Genomic DNA, 18,975 nt, shown 5'->3' with positions numbered 1-18,975 from the left:
CTAATATGAAAATGTTTTACATGGTTTCATATGTATAACCTATGTCTGATTCCAAAAAATTGTTGTTAACACACAATTGGGGGAATATATATATATGTTATATATATATATGTATGTGTGTATATATATATATACATATATATATATATATATATATATATATATATATATATATATATATATAGTCTGCCTTAGAACAAAGTTTCTTTCTAATTAATCAGTTACTTACCCTTCAGTCCTGCAACTTTCGGAGCGACAGATCATAGAGCAGTTGCAATGATCCAACTGCAGTGAGTGACTGTTTTAAATGACAGATGTTGGTGGGTGGTAATGATTCAGATGCTACTTATTTTCACCATGAGCTCAATGTGAAGGATTGCAATGTCTCTGGTGCCATTTTTCCACATTTGAAATGAATACTAAGGTATAGCAGGCTATATTACCAACTAAGAATGTTTTGAGACATGGCAGCAGATGTGGAATATGTAATCAGTCTCCCAAAGGGATTGATTTTTAAAAGACAGCACTCATTTATATGTATAATTTCTGATTTATGTTTTTTCTATCTCTCATTTCTGAGTATAGTCAGCCTCCAGATATTATTCTTGACTTATGGAAAGTTACAACATAGAAATGCAACTAAAGCACAATTAGAATGTGGTAGCTGACAAAAGATTAATCTATCAGTCAAAGCCCAGAATTGGCTGTATTTCACTATCAGAAAAGAAGTATATGAGGATATTCTTTAATTAATCTAAAGTTTTTAAAGAAATGCTTTATGTTGGCTTTTTTTTAATATTACTGTCACTTCCCCAAGGCCCTAAGAATCTTGGCTGGCATATGACAAATTAACGAGTTGCAGCTGAGCAAAGTAAATCAACCTTTTGGTCATGTCTGATGGTATAGGCCTCATTTTTCACCAAAAAGTCTAACATCTCTTTGGCCCTCTTTGGAGGGAGATATACCTCACCATCATGCCTCTGAAATTGGTTACTGAGTTGATCAGAATTCTTGTGCCTTTACATTATTGTGATCCTTCTGTAAATCGTTCTCCTGGTTCTGTTTATTTCACTCTGAATGAATTCCTACAAGTCTTTCCAAGTTTTCTTGAATTCTTTATATTTGTTATTTTTATGGTATAATATTTTATAATATTCATATGCCACAATTTGTTCAAACATTTCCTAGCCAGTAGACATCAATTTGTTCCCAGGTTTTTGCTGCCATGAATATTTTAGTATATATGGAATTTTTCCTTCTCTCTTTAAGCTCTTTTATATATTTACCAAATACAGTAGTGGGATTGCTTAATCAAAGAGGGTGTAGGGTTTACCATAGCTCAGACAATAGCACATTAGTGTATTTATCTTTCTATAGTCCCACCAATATTTGCCATTTGCCAGCTCGCAGCATCTTTGAAGAGTGTAAGGTAGAGCATCAGAGTTGTTTGAATTTGTATATTTGTGTCTAACAGTAGCCATCTTGGGGGGAGAAAAAAAGAAAGTTACATGATAACTTTATATATATTTAAAAGGAATAGCAGGTTGTATATTAAAAAAGAATCTGTAGGGGCAGCTAGATTGCTCAGTGAATAGAGGAACAGCCCTGGAGTCAGGAGGACCTGGGTTTGGATCTGGTCTCAGACACTTAACACACACACACACACACACAAAACCTAGCTGTGTGACCTTGAGCAAGTCACTTAACCCCAAATGCCCTCCAAAAAGCAAAAAAAAAAATCTGAAATTTTCTCATATTGTAATTAGTGATTTGGAACATTCTTTCATAAGGTTGCTGATCATTTTATTGATTCTTTTGAAAACTGTTTATTCAAAGCTTTTGACCATTTAATTATTAGGAAATCATTTTTATTCTTATATATCTATATTAATTCCCTATATGTCTTGGACTGCAAAGATTTTTTTCTCAATTAACAATTTCCATTTTTATCCTGGATACATTGATTTTGACTGTGTAAAAACTTTGTAATTTTATGCCATGTTAATTGCTTACTTTACTTCTTATCACCAGTATTTCTTGTTTAGTTAAGGAGTCTCCCCCTCATCACAGTTTTACAAGGTACCTTCTTCCATTCTTCTCTAAAGTTTTAGTGATATGATCTTTTACATTTAGATCACATGTCAGTTTGGAGATTATTGTGATATATGGTATAAAATGAAGTCTAAAATTTAATTCTGCCAAACTGCTATCCATTTTCCTCAACAGCCAAATAAAGGATATCTACTCCAGTAGATATGTTCTTGGACTAACTTATGGAACACCCTTCTAGCATATATTTAATCGATTTACCTTTTCATTTTTAAAGTTAGAATCAACTAATGTTGATAATTATTCACATATTCAAATACTCAAATGAACTCAATTGATGGGGATCCCTGCACTTTTCCACAAAGAAAGCTGCTTTAAATAACTCATTCCATTCAAAGTTATAATTACTATTCGTGAATTTCCCTCCATCTTATTTTTACTCACTATTTTCTTTCTCAGACTCTCTTTTTACCCTATCCCTGTTACATTATCTTCTCCTCTCACTCTTCCACTCCATTCTTTTTTTCATCTTTGCCAATTTGAAGGAAATGTGATAGAACATTACTGTTGCTTTAATTTATATTTCTCTCAATATTAGTGAGTTGGAACATTTTTCATGTTTGTTGATAGCATACATTTCTTCATTTGAGAACTGTTTGTTTATATCATTTGACTCTCACTCGAAACTGGTTCTTATTCTTATGAATTTTAGTCAGTTCCCTATGTAGCTCAGAAATGAGACCAAACTTGCTGCAGAGATCCCCACTGCCCCATTTAATGACTCTCCTATTCTTAGCAGCATGGGTTTTGTTTGTGCAAAAATATTATAAATATATTTTTCTTTTTTTTAGTTCACTTGCAACACTTTTTTTCCCTTACACAATAACATATTGGGCATTACAAGTCTCTCCTCCTGGGATGATTTACAAATTTTTGGTATTCTATTACATAAAAATTGGTATTCTATTGTCATGTGAGAATATTAAGGCAATGTATAAAAATCTTACATAAAATAGATATACACATTTTTGGAATGTTTATAGATCAACTACAATTATAGTTCATAAGGCTATACATTTCTAGCTATTCATTTATGGTTTCAGATAATCAAAAGTATCAATTTTATCTTCTTTGAACTTCTCTATCCCTTGTCTGGTCATAAACTCTGATCTATAGATGGGGAAATTATTTTCTTCTTTATTCCTCTAATTTTTTTTTAGATTATGACCTTTCATATCCAGGTCAAGTATCCATTTAGAATTTATATTAATGTATGGTATAAAGTGTTAGTCGAAATAAATTTATTGGGGTGGGTAGGTGGCACAGTGAATAGAGCACCGGCCCTGGAGTCAGGAGGACCTGAGTTCAAATCCGACCTCAGACACAACACAAAAACTAGCTGTGTGACCTTGAGCAAGTCACTTGACCCCAGTTGCCCTGCCTTCCCCCCTCCAAAAGGAAAAAAAGAGAGAGAAATTCATATCAGATTGCTGTCTAGTTTTCCTCATTTGTTTTTGTCAAACAGTGAGTCTTTATTCTAATAGCTTGGGTCCTTGGTTTATTAAACAAAGCTCTGATTAATTTACTTCTGTGTATTTTATAATTAATCAGTTCTACTGATCAGCTTTTTTTTTTAAAGCATTAACAGATAGTTTGATGATTATTGTTTTAGATTGTAGTTTGAAATCCAGTAATGGTAGGCTTCCTTCCTTCCTTTCCATTTTTTTTCATTATTTCTCTTGAGATTTATGCCTTTTATGCCTCCACATTTATTTCATTATACATTTTTTTTAGTTCATTGGAATAATATTTTAGTATGAGGCCTAATATTTGTGTCAGATCCCATTCTTTACAGTAGTACTATAATACTCTAGCATTATGTTATAACAGGCATGAGTACTAAATCTGGAGTCAAAAGTATCTGGGTTTGAATCCTATTTCTGCCACTTTGTGACAGATTATGTGACCTTGGGCAAGTCATCTAACTTCTCTATACTTTAGTTTCCTCATCCATTAGATGAAGTGGTTAGACTAAATGGCTGAATTATTCTAAACCTATGTCCCTGTGATCCTATAATTATTATTATCTCCATAGTTCAACATACATAGTTCCAACTTTACCTATGGCAAATGAACAACTTTTTTTCTGAGTCCAAACTAAACATTATACAATGGAAAAAATGTATCCTCCCCCCTCCCACAAATTATTTAGGTATTTCTGACAAAAACATGTTGGATCTAAATTATCTGAATTATTGCTTCAGTATTTCATGTCCCTATCCAAAATGTAATGCTGACGTTCTAGAAGTAATCATTGTAGATACAGGATCAGCAGAACAGGAATGAATCAAATGCTTGTGCCAGCAATGTGAATTCCAAGTGTTTTAATTTGACATCATGATTGAATGACTTAGTTTTCATATTGTTTTTCAAAAGGTAAAGACTATAGAACTTGTAGGGGCAGCTAGGTGACATGGTGGATAGAGTACTGGGCCTAGAGTCAGGAACACTCATCTTCCTGAGTTCAAATCTAGCCTCAGACACTTATTAGATATATGGCCCTCAGTAAGTTATTTAACCTTTTTTGCTTCAGTTTTCTCATCTGTAAAATGAGCTGGAGAAGGTAATGGCAAGTAACTCCAGTATCTTTGCCTAGACAACCCCAAATAGGGACACAAAGAGTCAGACATGACTAAAATAACTGAAAAAGAACAGAACTTGTAGTGGCAGGATCATAGATTTAGAAACCTAGATATCATCTAGTCTAATCCCCTTGGATTGTTTGTTTCTTTAATGGTTCTGTGATGTCACTGATGCATATGCCCTCTAACAGTGCAGATTGCAACCCACCCATCCAATAATTCTTGTCCATGTTCTCCCAAAGATTCTCCAGAGGATATGCTCAATGTGTTGGAGGACCTGTTCTGTTTTTTTCAATAGTGTGGGTACCAGTCAGTGCAACAGTAGTGGATAGGGTATAGGCCCTGGAACCAGGAAACCTGAATTCATGGAAAAAATCATTTAATTTTTTCAATGGTCAATTTCCTCCTCTGAAAGGGGGGACAAAGTAATGTCTATGGTACCTAAATAACAGGTTTGATTTTTTGTGAGGTTTAAGTAGTATACTGTAAACAAAATGTTCTACAAACTTTAACGTATTATATCAATGCCCACTTTTATCCCTCACTCTTACTACATGACCAGATCAGTTTCTTTTCACTGATATAGGTCCTACCCTCCATAGTCACAGATCACAGTTCTTCTATGACTCAGTAGATGGTCTTAGAGAGTTGCTGTTGCTGATATAATCATCACCCAGTGGCCAAAATGATTCTACTCTTTTCCAAATTTAGTGAGGTTAATTCTTGTGTGACAAATGTGCCCAATTAGTAATATCCCCAAAACACATGCTTGAGGGAAGCCCTTTGCCCTCCTGTGCATAGCCTATGAGAACCCAAAAATGCCTCTACACCATAGTAGGCAGTGGGAAAGGAACTTAATTAGAATATGGCCTTCTACAAACATAATAAGGTACGTTATTTCCAGCTGACCCAAAGTGGGGCATTGGAGTAGAAAAGTCACTTTAAGTATGAGTTGGCCATATGGCAGATTCTGTGGATCTAGACTCCCTAACCACTAACTAATCAACAAACACTTAAGTGGTAAATGCTTGCAAAATGCTCTTAGAAATTTTCTATTTTTAAAGACCATCCCCATTCTGACCTCTGAAACCAGATGGGTGCTTAGCTTATGGACAGAATCCTCACACACCAGCATTCTGATCTTTCTCCATTTTGTTGTGCTTTACTCCCCTTCACAAACTGTTTTTTGCACATGACATTCCTCCTGACTCCATGCTTTGCCACTCGCTGCCCTCCATGCCTAGAGAGCTCTCCCTCCTTTCTTGGGCCTCCTGGCTTCTCCAGCTTCCTTCAAGTCTCACCTTCTGCAGTAGGTCTTTCCAATTCTCCTTCACTGCTGGTGTGTTTCCTCTGAGATTACTTCCCATTCACTCTAGGTAGGTATCTCATATGTATATCTTAGATGTACTTAGTTGTTCTCATATTGCCTCCATCACTAAACTGTGAGTTCTTTGAAGGCAAGGACAATGCCTTTGTTTTTATCTCTATGTCTTGCACAGTACCTGGCACATAGTAAGGACTTCATAAACACTTGGGGACTGCCTGATCAGGATAATGACTATGTAGTAAGCCAGCTTTGCAAACAGAGCAAGTGTAAAGATCTCTGGGGAAACCTCCATATCTTTACAACAGACATCACCTGGGAGGAAAAGATTAAACATATATGTTTATCCATTTGCACAGCCTACATAGGAAACACACAAAATGAAGTATCTTCATCTTGCAGATGAGGATGTTGAGGCTAAAATAATTTTGGGAATAAGATTGATATTATTGAAAGTCCTGCATACATATTTCTAGCCAGACCCAGCCTTACAGATGGAAATCAGAAACAGGTCTCCTGATGCAGACATGCCAACATGCTCAAAGTCATGTGCTTACAAGGAAAGTCAGTGAAGCATGAATTCTTCTGAAAGCAGTAAGAGAAATTGGCAGGGATGATTCTAGCCCTAGGAACTTGAGCCCTGGGAACTTGATCTTGTGACGTGTTAGTCATGCTGTACATACTTTGGGGTTTCCTCTAATTGGGGAGGGAGTGATAGTTTTTTATGATTAGATAAACTTGATCAAAAATGACCTGAACCTGGAGGCCCACTCAAGAATGGCTCCCTAATCTTAATCTGTCATTAGTTGGTATTTCCTTCAAGACTTTTAACGAAAATCTTTTTCACATAATCATCTTTGTGTTATAGGACTTTAGTCAATCAACAGCCACTGTGCTAGGTACTGGAGATATAAAGCCCAAAGTGATACCCTTGAGAAAAAACCTTGAGAAAACAAAATAGATAAAAATAGCCATCTTTGCTTCTTGTCTTCTGGTCTCATTGGCATTTTCCATTGATTTTAACCTTCTCATGTTCTTTGGAAGATTTGTTAGCACCCTGGTTATCTGAAGCCTCTAAGTTTTCTCACAAGCTTCACTTCATGCCTGTAATGTCCTTCCTTTCCCAGTATACCCATATCTTTTCCTTTCATCATTCTTAAACATCCTTAAATGATCCTCCTTTAAACTTGCTACCTGAAGTCTTGCCTGGGTAGCTTGCTACGAGTCCTTATACTACCTTCATGGAATGTAATTATTGCAAAGGAACATAAAATATCTGGCATTCAATGCCCTTAATATTGTTTTCTTCACTCCTCACTTAATCAATATTCTCATATTATAAAATTTCTATAATACTTTCTCTATTGAAATAGGGACCTGTGTGTATCAGAGCATCTCCTTGAATAGGTGTTTATATCAGTATCGTCTGGATTGCAAACTCATTGAGGACAAGGATTCGGTAGAATTATTTTGCTTTGTGTGAAATCATGTTGAAGGGAGGTTTTAAAGAAGGTGATTAAGTTATGTCATTGTCTTGTTTTCACAGATTTCTCATTTTTTCAATAAGCAGTGTTATTGTCTTTTCAAAATATTGCCTTAATACCCATTGCTTTAAGGGCATCTTTCTTCACACATGCCACTTCTGGTTCTACTTGACCACCCTTCTGCTGAAAAAAACAAGGTTTAACCAAAACAAAGCGAAATAAAACCTAAGACTTCTTCCACCAGCCTCTCTAACTCCATACACACTCTCTCTGCCAGTGGGGACATACCTGGCTCCTGGTTCAGAATCTAAAGATCAGGAATGGGGTAGGTAACTCTAGGTCACATTGGATACTGGCACATTTTGTGATATCACCTATGCATATGAAAATAAAAATGTGTCATAATCAAAATAGCAGGGAATATTTTTCTGTTAGCAGTAGTTGAACTGAAAATCTAGGTAATGAATACAGTCACTATTATCATCCAACTAATACCTTAGCAAAAACAATATAGCAACTTATTCCAGGTGTACTGTTTCCTCTAACATCTGTGTAGTCCTGCATTTGGAAACATAAACACAGTCACACACACTTAGTCAGAGGTCCACAGTGGATACATCTATTTCTGTACCACCTAAATGTTGGTTCTTGAGATAATAAATGAATGAATGAATGAAAACACATTATTAAAGAGTTATTATATGCCTGACACTGATCTAAGTGCTAGGGAAACAAATATGAAAAAAAAAAACTTTGCCCTCAAAGTGCTTACATTCTAATTGGGGGAGGGGAGGTAGCCAAGAGAAGTGTTATGGTCAAAGGTTTAGAGGCAGAAGAGACTTTAGGGAACAATTAGTTTACATCTCCCAATGTTCCTATATTTATCATCAAGGAAACTAAGACCCCAAGAGAGCAAGTGAAATGGTCCAGGTTATACATACAGGTGACAGAGTTGGAATTGAAATCCAGGTCCTCTGACTCGAAATAGAATGGCTTTTCCACTGCACTATGATGTGAAAAACATTTAAATGTATGCAAGTCATACTCTTTTAGAACCATAGGGTCATAGATTTAGAGCTGGAAGTGACCATAGGTGCATTCTAGTTCACCATCCTCCTTTCACAGATGAAATGGATGCGCTGTCCATGGATTCACAGGTAGTAGGTAGCAGAGCCGATATTAAAACTCTCCTGCCATCTCTGTAGTGAGAATTCACTACTACAGGAGAACCAGAATGACTTGTTGAGAATGTGTCAGGAGACATTCCAGTTTTCCCTTAAACAGAGTACTTTGCTATACCAGTTACTGATAAAGCTATACTCTTTGAAATGATTCATGGCTATTCTTCCTTTTTTTTCTCTCCCCTCTTCCAGTTTTGGGCAAATGTGGGGAATGGGATGGGAAGGGAGAGCAAGAAGAATGACAGAATGTTAAAACTGAAAAGAAACTTAAGACATATTGTTGAACACTTTCATTTGACAAATGGGGGGAAAATGAAGTCTAAACATTTCCAAAGAGGGATGCATAAAGTAATCTGTAGGATACATCTTACAGCACCAACAGTTAGAAGATGGAGATTGGAGAACCCACTCTCACTAAATAACTAATCATGGGTGTGTGGTCTCAAACAATGTCACCACCTCTTTCATGAGAATGCCCACTGGAGGAGATCTGGGATGCAGGTTACATGTAAGCTGGGGGTGGGTGAGGGAATTTTCCTGACTGTGCCTGAGCAACTGCTGTGGGCATCTAGATTGTAACTACTCCAAGCAGCTCGTGATGACTGGCACAGGAGGAGAGAGTAGCAGTGAATCCAAGGGTATCTTTCTGCAGCTCCTACTACCAGTGTCACTGCCCTGTCTCTTCCTTGCCAGGATCAAGTAGCATTTTAACCTCTGAATTTGCTGCCCCCAAGACATTAGAAATTGATTCATTAGTTTTTTGGTATGCATGAAGGTATGTACTTGTACTCCCTTGCCCGGATGAACTGGTCCCCTGCCCCACTTGATTTACTTCTTATAGAGCTCAAGGTCACAGACCTACTCTTTCTACTTCTTTATCCTCGGATCCCACTTCACTTATTCAGGCAGCCAGATCCTCAGACGTTGCCTTGCCTTCTAGCATGATCTCAGGCTCCAGTCCTAGTCCCTCTCCCCAGGCAGTTTGGTTCTAAGACCTTAGGACCCAATCCTATACCCAGAGACCATTTAAAATAATATTTAATTTATATTTATTTACATAATATTTATATTTATTTAAAATAGAGGTATATTTTTGATAGAATCTAAGATATTCATTTCATCTTTTAAAAATATCTATCTCTAATCATTTTATTATGTATGTAATATATGGATATAGCAGTATCTGTAAAGCAACTTCATTGTGACTTCATTTTTATAGGAAATTTTTTGGTAAGGAAACTCCCTCTACCAAAGCAAGTTGATGCCTTCTCCAAAATTTAGTCTTAGCAAGTTCCTTAGAGCACTTAGAAGTTAAGTGACTTGATTAGGGTCATACCATCAGTAAGTAGTAGAAGTGGGACCTGAAATCAGATTTTCCTGGATTGGAGCCAGCTCCTCATGCCCTGTGTCACTCTGACTCTTTTCTACATTAATAAATATACATGAGATATGGAAGCACCATCACCATTTTTTTTAGACTAACAAGTAGATGTGATTAACAATAAAGGAAGTCTGGTGATCATCGCCTTCACCAGAAATGGACTGACCGGCTTGGAAGTCATACAACTTCTATTCCAGGTCTCCTAAGGTTCAGAGTATGAACCCTTTCTACTACTTCCCTAGATACAGCTGCCTGACTTAATCATTTGTTGATTCATTTTGGCCTCATGCTCAGCTTCCACTCCCCAGATCGTGGGGATAGAAGGTGTAGAAAAAACAAAACAAGAGAAGCAGGATCTTCCACCTCCTGGCTGTTCCCCACTTTTCCTCCTCCCCTTCTTCTGGCACTCCCCCTCTTCCTCCTCCTTTCCCTTCCCTAACCCTAGGTGCTACCCGAATCCTGTGTCAATGGTTCTGTGGTTAAGTCTACTGGCCACACCAGAACCAAGTAAAAATCAGTGAAACCAATCAGACTGCATTGTCAACGTGATGCCAAAGACCTCCTCTGGCCTTCCTTTTAAAAATTCGTGTTTTATTTATTTATTTTGCTGAGTTGATGCCATTAATTGGCTGGGGGGGGATCATCTAGACTAGACATAGACTTGGCCAGTTAATTGTCCCATTACCATCTGCAGAGCAGAGTTTTAGGAAACACAGGTACAAATATTTACACAAGGGACCAGAAGTCTTGTATTCATTTATTTGTCAGCTCACTTTGGCATTAGACCTTATTTACCATGAGATGTGTACAGGAAGCCGGGCCTGGACTGTGCATAGCGACAGCCTTAGGACGCTCAACTTTTCCAAAGCGTAATTCCCATTCCCCCTTTTCACCTGGACTCTTCCTCTGTCCTCTACCTCTGGATCCTTGCCTTGCGATGCCTCGCTCCTGGTAGCTGAGGCTCTTTGGGGAAAATTGTGTGTTGGAAGCGTGTCCCTCCAGTGCCCCGGGCTGTGTAAAGAAACGGCTGCGTAAACGCAGAAGAGAAATGCATAGAATCAAGGCCCCTGCTAGGCTTTCTGTTGGAGAATTCCGCCAGCAGCTGTCAACCAAGTTGCCTTTCCAGGCAGCTGAGTCACAAACAAGATTTGCCGGAGGTGAGTTCCTCATATCCTTGTTAAGGCTCTGGAGGCACGCCTTCTTTTCATACAAACCTTTCAGATAGAAGCAGCTTCAGTCGACTTCAAGGGGGTGGGTGGTGCCACTGGAGAACTGCAACTGCCAGTCTTGCCGGACGGGGTCTAGGAGAGAAAGCCAGACGGCATCTCGGGATTCCAAAAGCGGGTACCTATTCCCCCTCACCCCCCGTGACTGTCGCCTGCTAAAAACCCAATTCTGCTTTTGCTGCTGTGGTTGAACCCCGGGAAGCTGCACAGCTGGGACACTCCTCACTGAAGGGAAAGGGAGCCGGCTGTGAAACCCGACACCCATCCCTCTGCGAGCAAAGGAAACTTCGCACGCTGGTGAGTTGGGAAAGCCGGGCGGCCGCGGAGAGGCAGGGATGACTGGAATGCGCTTCCCCCGTTTAGTGTAGACGCATCAGCCAGCTCTGTAGCCGGCTAGGGAGGAAGTGAGACGTGGAGACCGAGGTGCTGTGGGCCTGCAAAGAAGCAGACAGCTGCCGGGTTTTCTGCAATTCTCAGGCTTGGCGGGGCAGCCTGGAGACGCGCGGTTTCCAGCCTAGTCGGACAGGGAGAAGGCGTTGGCATGCAGGGCACGCAGCAGCTGGAAACTTACTTGGAGGCTTTTGTGGGATATCTGCATTTCAAACAGCTGGATTTGTTTAGTTTGAGTTTTTTTTTTTTCAAGCAGTGTAATGCCAACTTCTTTTAATTTGGTGGAATGTCAGTTAGAAATAACATGTTTCTGATTTGATCTTCAGTGGGAAAATGAGATTAAGGCAAAAGAATCCAGGTGCAAATTTCACTAGGTGAAACACAGAAAACTCAGGAGTAATATCTATTTTCCACTTAAAACAAAATCCTCATCTGCTCCTAAATAAATTCCGCATCATTTATTTTGAATTAAGGAGTCAGAACGTATTAAGTTTCATTCAAAGGATTTCTCAATCACAATCAATGAGGGTCTGAAACCTAAGGATGCCCATGCTGAGGAAGTGCTCAGTTTAAAAGGCAGGGAATGTCTCAAGAAAGCAACTTCTGATAAATGCCTGCTACCTGAGAGATCAGTGCCAGCTGTTTCTGTCCAGAGCTAAAATTAGTAGCATGACCCTGCAGGTGCTCATATGAGATGTCATCAGGCCAAAAAGGAATATCTGTGCCTTCAGTGTCATGGACAAGAGAACTAACATCCAGGTCATTCACATTGGAATAGCAGAGTCCCCTTTCCCTCAGGGTGCAGTTTGTCAGCCTAAAGTAGCGCTCAGTATGAGTCAGAGTTTGATGATTTAAACTTTGAAAAGTAATAGATGAAAGCTTTTTAACAAATCAATGCTGGATTTTACAGCTCTATATTTTGGGACATGGGTTCATTGTGCTAGCAAGCTGTGACATTGGTAAGCCAGTCATCACCCATAAATCACAATAACAAAGCTGTTCTAAGTCCAAGCAGAATGGGCAAAATGATCCCTAGCTACATGCCATTTGTGGCATTTGCCCCCAAACAGTTGTTCATATTCCCTAAATGTCTTCTACTCCTCCCCATGAGATCAGGCTTCCCTGCTGCAAAAAGGAGATTCCTATAGAGCTGAAAACATATTCCATTCATGGCTGAATAATTTAATATTAATAAGCTTTTTTGTTTGCTAAAATATACTATGCACACCCCACTTGAGTTTTTACATCATTGCTTTCAAAAGGAGCACAAAGCATTTCAGAAGAAACTGGATGAGCCTGTTCTAGTAGCTGCCAAGAAAGGATAAAAGGAAACTGTCAAAAACTTGAGCAAATGACAATTCCTCCTTCTCATCAGTTTTTTTTCCCCACATCTTGGACATGAACGTATTTGACTTGACAGGAAAGGAAACCTTTTGGAAACTGATATTCCTTCTCTGCAACTTAAGTCATTTGAACAAATGCAAAGTTAATTTGCAATGTTGTCCTAAGATTTGCTTTTTTTGGTTTAATGAACTGTTTGGGAGAAGTGGAAGTGATCTGAAAAAAAAATCAAAATACCAAAAAATAAAATATCTGGTTATTTTTAATGTTCAAACCAGGAGACTTCTGCTTAATTTCATTACTCTAAATACTAGTTCACTAGACCCAGATTCTGCAACAAAAGGTTAAGGGATTGATACCACAAGTGGGAGGGTTCTGCTCTGGATTAATCTAGTTCTCTGAATTTATTGGCTAAAGATCTGACATTTTAGCAATAGTGTAACTTTGTATAGCACTACCTTAAATAGAGGATATAATAAATAAATGGAGGAATAACAGAGAAAGTATAAAACCAGCCCTTCCCAGTAGTGATACTGCATGGTGCAATGGTTAGAACCCTGGGCTTGGAGTCAGGAAGACCAGAATTCAAATATGGCCTCAGACACTAGCCATGTGACCTTGGGCAAGTCACTTTTAGTTTGTGTTAGTTTCTTCTACTGTGTAATGGGAATGCAAATTTGGAAGATCTTCCCTGCCCCTAGACTAAAATGCACCTGAAGCCTGGGGAGGGAGGCTTGTTTTTCAGTAGATACTTCTTGATTGGCCAGTGAGTCAATAAGGTTGTTACATTCTCTGAGCCAGGAGAAGGCTATATAAGCCCTGATGTGTAGCTTTGTTTTGGGACTCACTTTGAGATGTGTTCTGTGATTTGATCTGAATTCTGGGAAGCCGTTGTTGAGAGTCCCCCGGCTTTGAAAAACCCAGATGTGGAAACCCAGATGTTGACTGGGTATGGATGTAATGGCTGAACAGTTTGGAAAGCTGTCTACTTGATCTGTTTCTGTCTTGATAATTCTGCCTGTATGCTTTGAAGTTCAGGGTGCTGACCATTTCCCCTGAACAAGGTAAACGATATATGGTCTGACTGATTAAAGTAAGCTTGTTAACCCATTTTGAGTTGCTTTCCTTTAACAAAGCAGATCCAAGAACCTGTATGGGCGGCAAACCCTGAGGACGTGCTTGGGGTGCTTGCTGCTACAAATGGGGATAATAATAGCACTTACATCCCAGGGTTGTTGTGAGGATCAAATGAGAAAATATTTGTAACAGTGCTTAGCAGAGTAGGTATTTAGTAAATATTGTTCCCTTCCCCTCCTAAAGGAAAGTGGCCCTGTCTTCACCATTGGACAAGCTTACTAACTCAGAATATAGAAACCTAAATGAAGATGATAATAAGATTCTGTCTGCACCATGCCAAAAAAGCTAGAACAAGAAGGTGGCAATCCTAAACCCATTAGTTCAGTCACCTTAGCCCTATAACTGGTCAATTAGTGGGATAAAATCTGTCAAGTTCATTGTTAGTTTTAATATAGGTGTGGCAAGTAAAGGACCAGGTACTGTCAACGTGAAATTTTGACTAATAAATCAAGAATAATTCAAATGTGAAAGAAAAAAAAAGGGAGTCAGCCAAAGAAACCAACTCGATTTCATGGTGAGTTCTCTGATGAACACATTTTAAAAGAACAATGTAGTGAAGTTGGAAGGGGAGGTGTCTGATTAAAGATGAATTCAAAAGAATGGCACTAAGTTCTGAGGATAATATCAGGCCATAGAAAGACAGGAATGACAAGAGGTTCAGAAAAATGCTAAAGACAACACAAAAAGGGCTTGGAGGAGGGGTATATTTGTAGTAAGAAGATGTACCAGGAAGATTTCTTGGGTGGTGCAGTGGCAAGAAGGCTGGATTTGGAATCAAAGGACCTGGGTTAGAATCCTGGCTTTATTATCTTACCTATGTGGTGTTAGCCAAGTCAATTAATGTCTGGGCCTTTTTTTCCCCATAAGTAGAGCCAGGAGGTTGAGGACTAGATGACCAGGCCAGCTCTAAACCTTTGATTCTAAGCTTATCACTTGAGCCCAATGACAAATAAAAAGAATTACTTACCTCCCATTTTGTTTCAGTCTTTTTCCTGAATAAACAATGATCATGGAATAATAAGATCATAGATTCAGAGTTGAAAAAGAACCTTAGAGGTCATTTATTCAAAACCCATCATTTTACAGATGAGGAAATAGTAGCTCAGAGAAGTTAAGTGATTTGCCCAGTCACACATGTAGTAAGTGTCATAGTTGGGATTTGAACCTCAACTCTAAACCTGGTGGTCTTTTTGTTATACCATACTAGCTTTCAGAGTGGAAAGGGAAGAACATTGTTAATAAGGGATTAAAGCTCATAGCATATAATAAAAAGATAATAAGAGAACATGTATTTACCTCAAATAGGTCCCTGTTTTCAGGTCTAACTAAATTACATTAAAGAATTATGAAAGAATTTGCAGATATGATAAAAGAGGCAGCCCTGAATAATCCTTGAGAAATCATGGGGAAAGGAAGAAGTGTCAGAATTCTGAAGATAGGCAAATATCCCAATTTTTCAAAAAGAACAAAAATAGATTCTGATAGCTATAGATTAGTCAGTTTGATGTTGATGTCTAGTAAAATTCTACATGAGACTATTAAACACAGTGTTTGTGGGCCTTTTAGAAAGATGATAGTGATCATTAGAAACCAACATGGTCTAACTAAGAATAAGTTATGCCAACTTAACCCAACATAGAAAGGAAATTAATTTACTGGACTGATAGTTCAAGAGAATACTGTAGTTTATCTTGATCTCAGTAAGGCATGTACCATAATGACTCATGATACCCTCGTGGACAAGATGGACTAAGATAATTATTCAGTTAGATACATTTCCAACTAGCTGAATAAACATGTACAAAGGATATCAATGGATCCATGAAAACCTAGAGGTAAGATCCTACCCTGCCTCTGGGTACTGTTTTTGGCCATATACCATTCATCATTTTATCAGTGAATTGGCATCAGTAATGGAGTTGAAGTGTGCAAGGCAATATAACCCTGAAGGTAGCTCTCTGATCTATCCCCCACTGTGTTTTTTAAATCATTTTCCTGAGGTGAAGGGTATGCCCCATCAAAGGGTACAAAGGCAATTGTGATAGCATGACTTGTAGAGCCCAGAATGAAATCTGAATGTGTAAGAAAAAAAGGGAGTAATCTAAAGAAACCAACTTGATTTCATGGAGAGTTCTCTGATGAACTGCCAGTCTAAGCTAATTAAGGTGAAAAAATAATGGTGCCAAGAGGGTGAGTGAATAGAAGCAAGACCTGAAACTAGGCAGTCAGATAGACTGGGAAAGCCTGACCAACAGGGATTACCAAAGGTAAAATTCAAGGAGAAAGCAAGGAAACATGTGATAGTGATTTCTGCAGGTGATGAAATTAGAGAACTAGAAAGCAATACAGTTGGAAACAATAGCATAGCTGTGAGTTGAGCATGGGATCACCTTGAGCATTGTGGGAATTTAATGGAATGATTGAAAGCTATGCAAGCTGGATCCAATGGTGCATTGGTGAGCTGTCTTGGTCTGAAAGGGGCTATACTTCCAGTAGAACCTCAAGGATTGATAGGATGGCAGCATTAGACTTCTTACACCAAAGGATTTTCTGGAAGAGGAGGTAGGGGAATGACTGAGGAGAGGATCCCTAGGGGTGAACTCCCTCCCCCTCACTTCTGCATCTTTTGGTCTTCATTGTCTCCTTCCCAAGAAGAAATCATGGAGGAGAGTGGGGAGTCTAAGAGCTGACAAGGGAATTAAAATATAGAAGGTATGTTTATCAGGTTTGTGCATGATTCATAGCTGGGAGGGGTAGCTGGTATGTTAAGTGATAGAATCAGAATTATCTTGATAGCACAGAAAAATTAACCAAACCCAACAAGATTTTCTTTAACATTACAAATGAAAAGTCAAGCTTCAACGTTCAAAAATCAATTTCACCCACAGGATGAAAAGTACCTGCTTTGATAAATGTTCATGTGACAGAGATTTAAGGGTTTGATCTTGCCTTAGTGCAATATGAGGCAAAAATGACTACCAAGAGAGCTAACGTTGTCTTAATCACACAGCCACTGCCTTAGTCCAGGTCACCATCATGTGTCACCTAGACTATTGAAGTGGCCTCTCCATTAGTCTCCCTTCCTCAAGTGTCTTCCTGCTGAATTCCATTCTATCCTCTAACCAGCTGCCAAAGGGATTTTCATGAAGCACAGACCTGACTACACCACTACCTTATCCAGTAAACTCCAGTGCCTCCCTTTTGCCTCCAAGATTAAATATTTATTCCTCTATTTAGTTTTTTTTCTTGTTGTTGCTTTATTTCTGGAGGGGGGCGTAGGGCAATTGGGTTTAAGTGACTTGCCCAAGGTCACACAGCTAGTAAGAGTTAAGTGTTTGAGCCCAGATTTTATCTCAGGTCCTCCTGACTCCAGGGCCAGTGCTGTATTCACTGTGCCACCTAACAACCTCCTTCACAACCTGCCCCTAACCTGTCTCTCCAGGCTTACATATTCTCCTTCTTGTAGCATTCTCCAATCCAGCCAGTCTGGGCTTCTTTCTATTCCTCTTACTTGGCACTCTATCTCATCTCTATGTCTTTGCAGTGGCCATTCTCTGTACTTGCAATGCTCTCCCCCATGATTTTCATCTCATACAATCCCTCATTTCCTGCAGGATGCAGTTCAAGCCCTACCTACCTTCTGCACTAAGACTTTACTGCTTTTCCCAAATCCTAGAGCTTTCTTTTTCTAATTACCTTGTATTCATTTTATGTTACTGATGTTCAGTAGTTTTCAGTCTGATTCTTCATGACCTCATTTGGGGTTTTCTTGGCAAAGGTACTGGAATGTTTTGCCGTTTCCTTCTCCAGCTCATTTTATAAATGAGGGAACTGAGGCAAACAGGGTTGAGTGACTTGCTCAGGGTCACACAGCTTTTAAGTGTCTGAGGCCAAATTTGAACTCAGGAAGGTGAGTCTTCTGACTCCAGGCACTGCACTCTATCTGCTTCTCCTAGTATTCATTTTATAGGGACTCTATATTTGTGTATTATACGAAGATTGCTAGATGAGTCGTTTCTCATGGAATGTTTGAGAATAGCATTGATTTCAGTTTTTTTTTTTGTATCCCCAGCAGCTAGCACAGTGCTTGACACATAGTAGACAGTTGATAAATACTGGTTGGTTGGTTGATTGATTGGTCTGCTTTCATGGAAGAATCGTGTAGATAAGAGGAAAGAACAGTTCCTCTCTACTTCACGCTGACCAGACAACATCTGGAACATTAAGTCTCATTCTAGGCATAAAAGTTGATGATGATACTATAATTCTATGTCCCTGAGTAACATAACACTTACAATGTATTATTTTTTTAATGAATACTTTGGTTGATGTTTCATGGTCCTATTAGCAACTCAGAACTCGAGAAGTAATCATTTGACCACCTGGTAGAAATGCTACAAGTTGGCAAGTGTTGGGTGGGGCTAGGTTAAATCAAGCCCTGTGGGGAACCTTACCATTCAGCCTAGTGATGCAGTGGATGAGGTGCTGGGCTTGGAGTCAACAAGACCTGTGTTAAAATCTAGCCTCAGACACTTGCCAGTTTTGTGACCCTGGGCATATCACTTAATTTCTATTTACCTCTGTTTCCTCATCTGTGAAATGACCATAACAATAGCACCTACCTCCCAGGATTGTTGTGAGGGTCAAAAAAAGATAAAAATTGTAAAGTACTTAGCACAGTGCCTGGCACATAGTAATAGTAGTAGTAGTAGTAGTAGTAGTAGTAGTAGTAGCAGTAGCAGCAGCAGCAGCAGCAGCAGCAGCAGCAGCAGCAGTAGTAGTAGTAGTAGTAGTAGTAGTAGTAGTAGTAGTAGTAGTAG

General features: G+C 38.8%; 1 protein-coding gene across 2 annotated transcripts in view; it reads left to right on the top strand.

The window, feature by feature from the left end:
* The window catches only part of LOC138172113 (ras-related protein Rab-27B), a 239,221-nt gene that overhangs the window by 128,735 nt on the left and 91,511 nt on the right, over positions 1-18,975 (top strand). Inside the window, exon 1 of one of the 2 annotated variants that reach the window (XM_069101704.1) lies at positions 10,865-11,584. The exons of the other annotated variant lie outside the window; for it this stretch is intronic. The gene's annotated coding sequence lies outside the window, so the exon portion shown is untranslated. Of the gene's footprint in view, positions 1-10,864; positions 11,585-18,975 lie in introns of those variants that run through there. 2 annotated transcript variants of the gene reach the window in all.

This window comes from Petaurus breviceps, unplaced genomic scaffold (assembly GCF_028583685.1).
Source record: "Petaurus breviceps papuanus isolate PSGF00001 unplaced genomic scaffold, PetGlider_PUasm1.0 128, whole genome shotgun sequence".
In the NCBI taxonomy this organism is placed as follows: Eukaryota; Metazoa; Chordata; class Mammalia; order Diprotodontia; family Petauridae; genus Petaurus; species Petaurus breviceps.
This window is presented reverse-complemented; position numbering and strand designations above follow the sequence as displayed.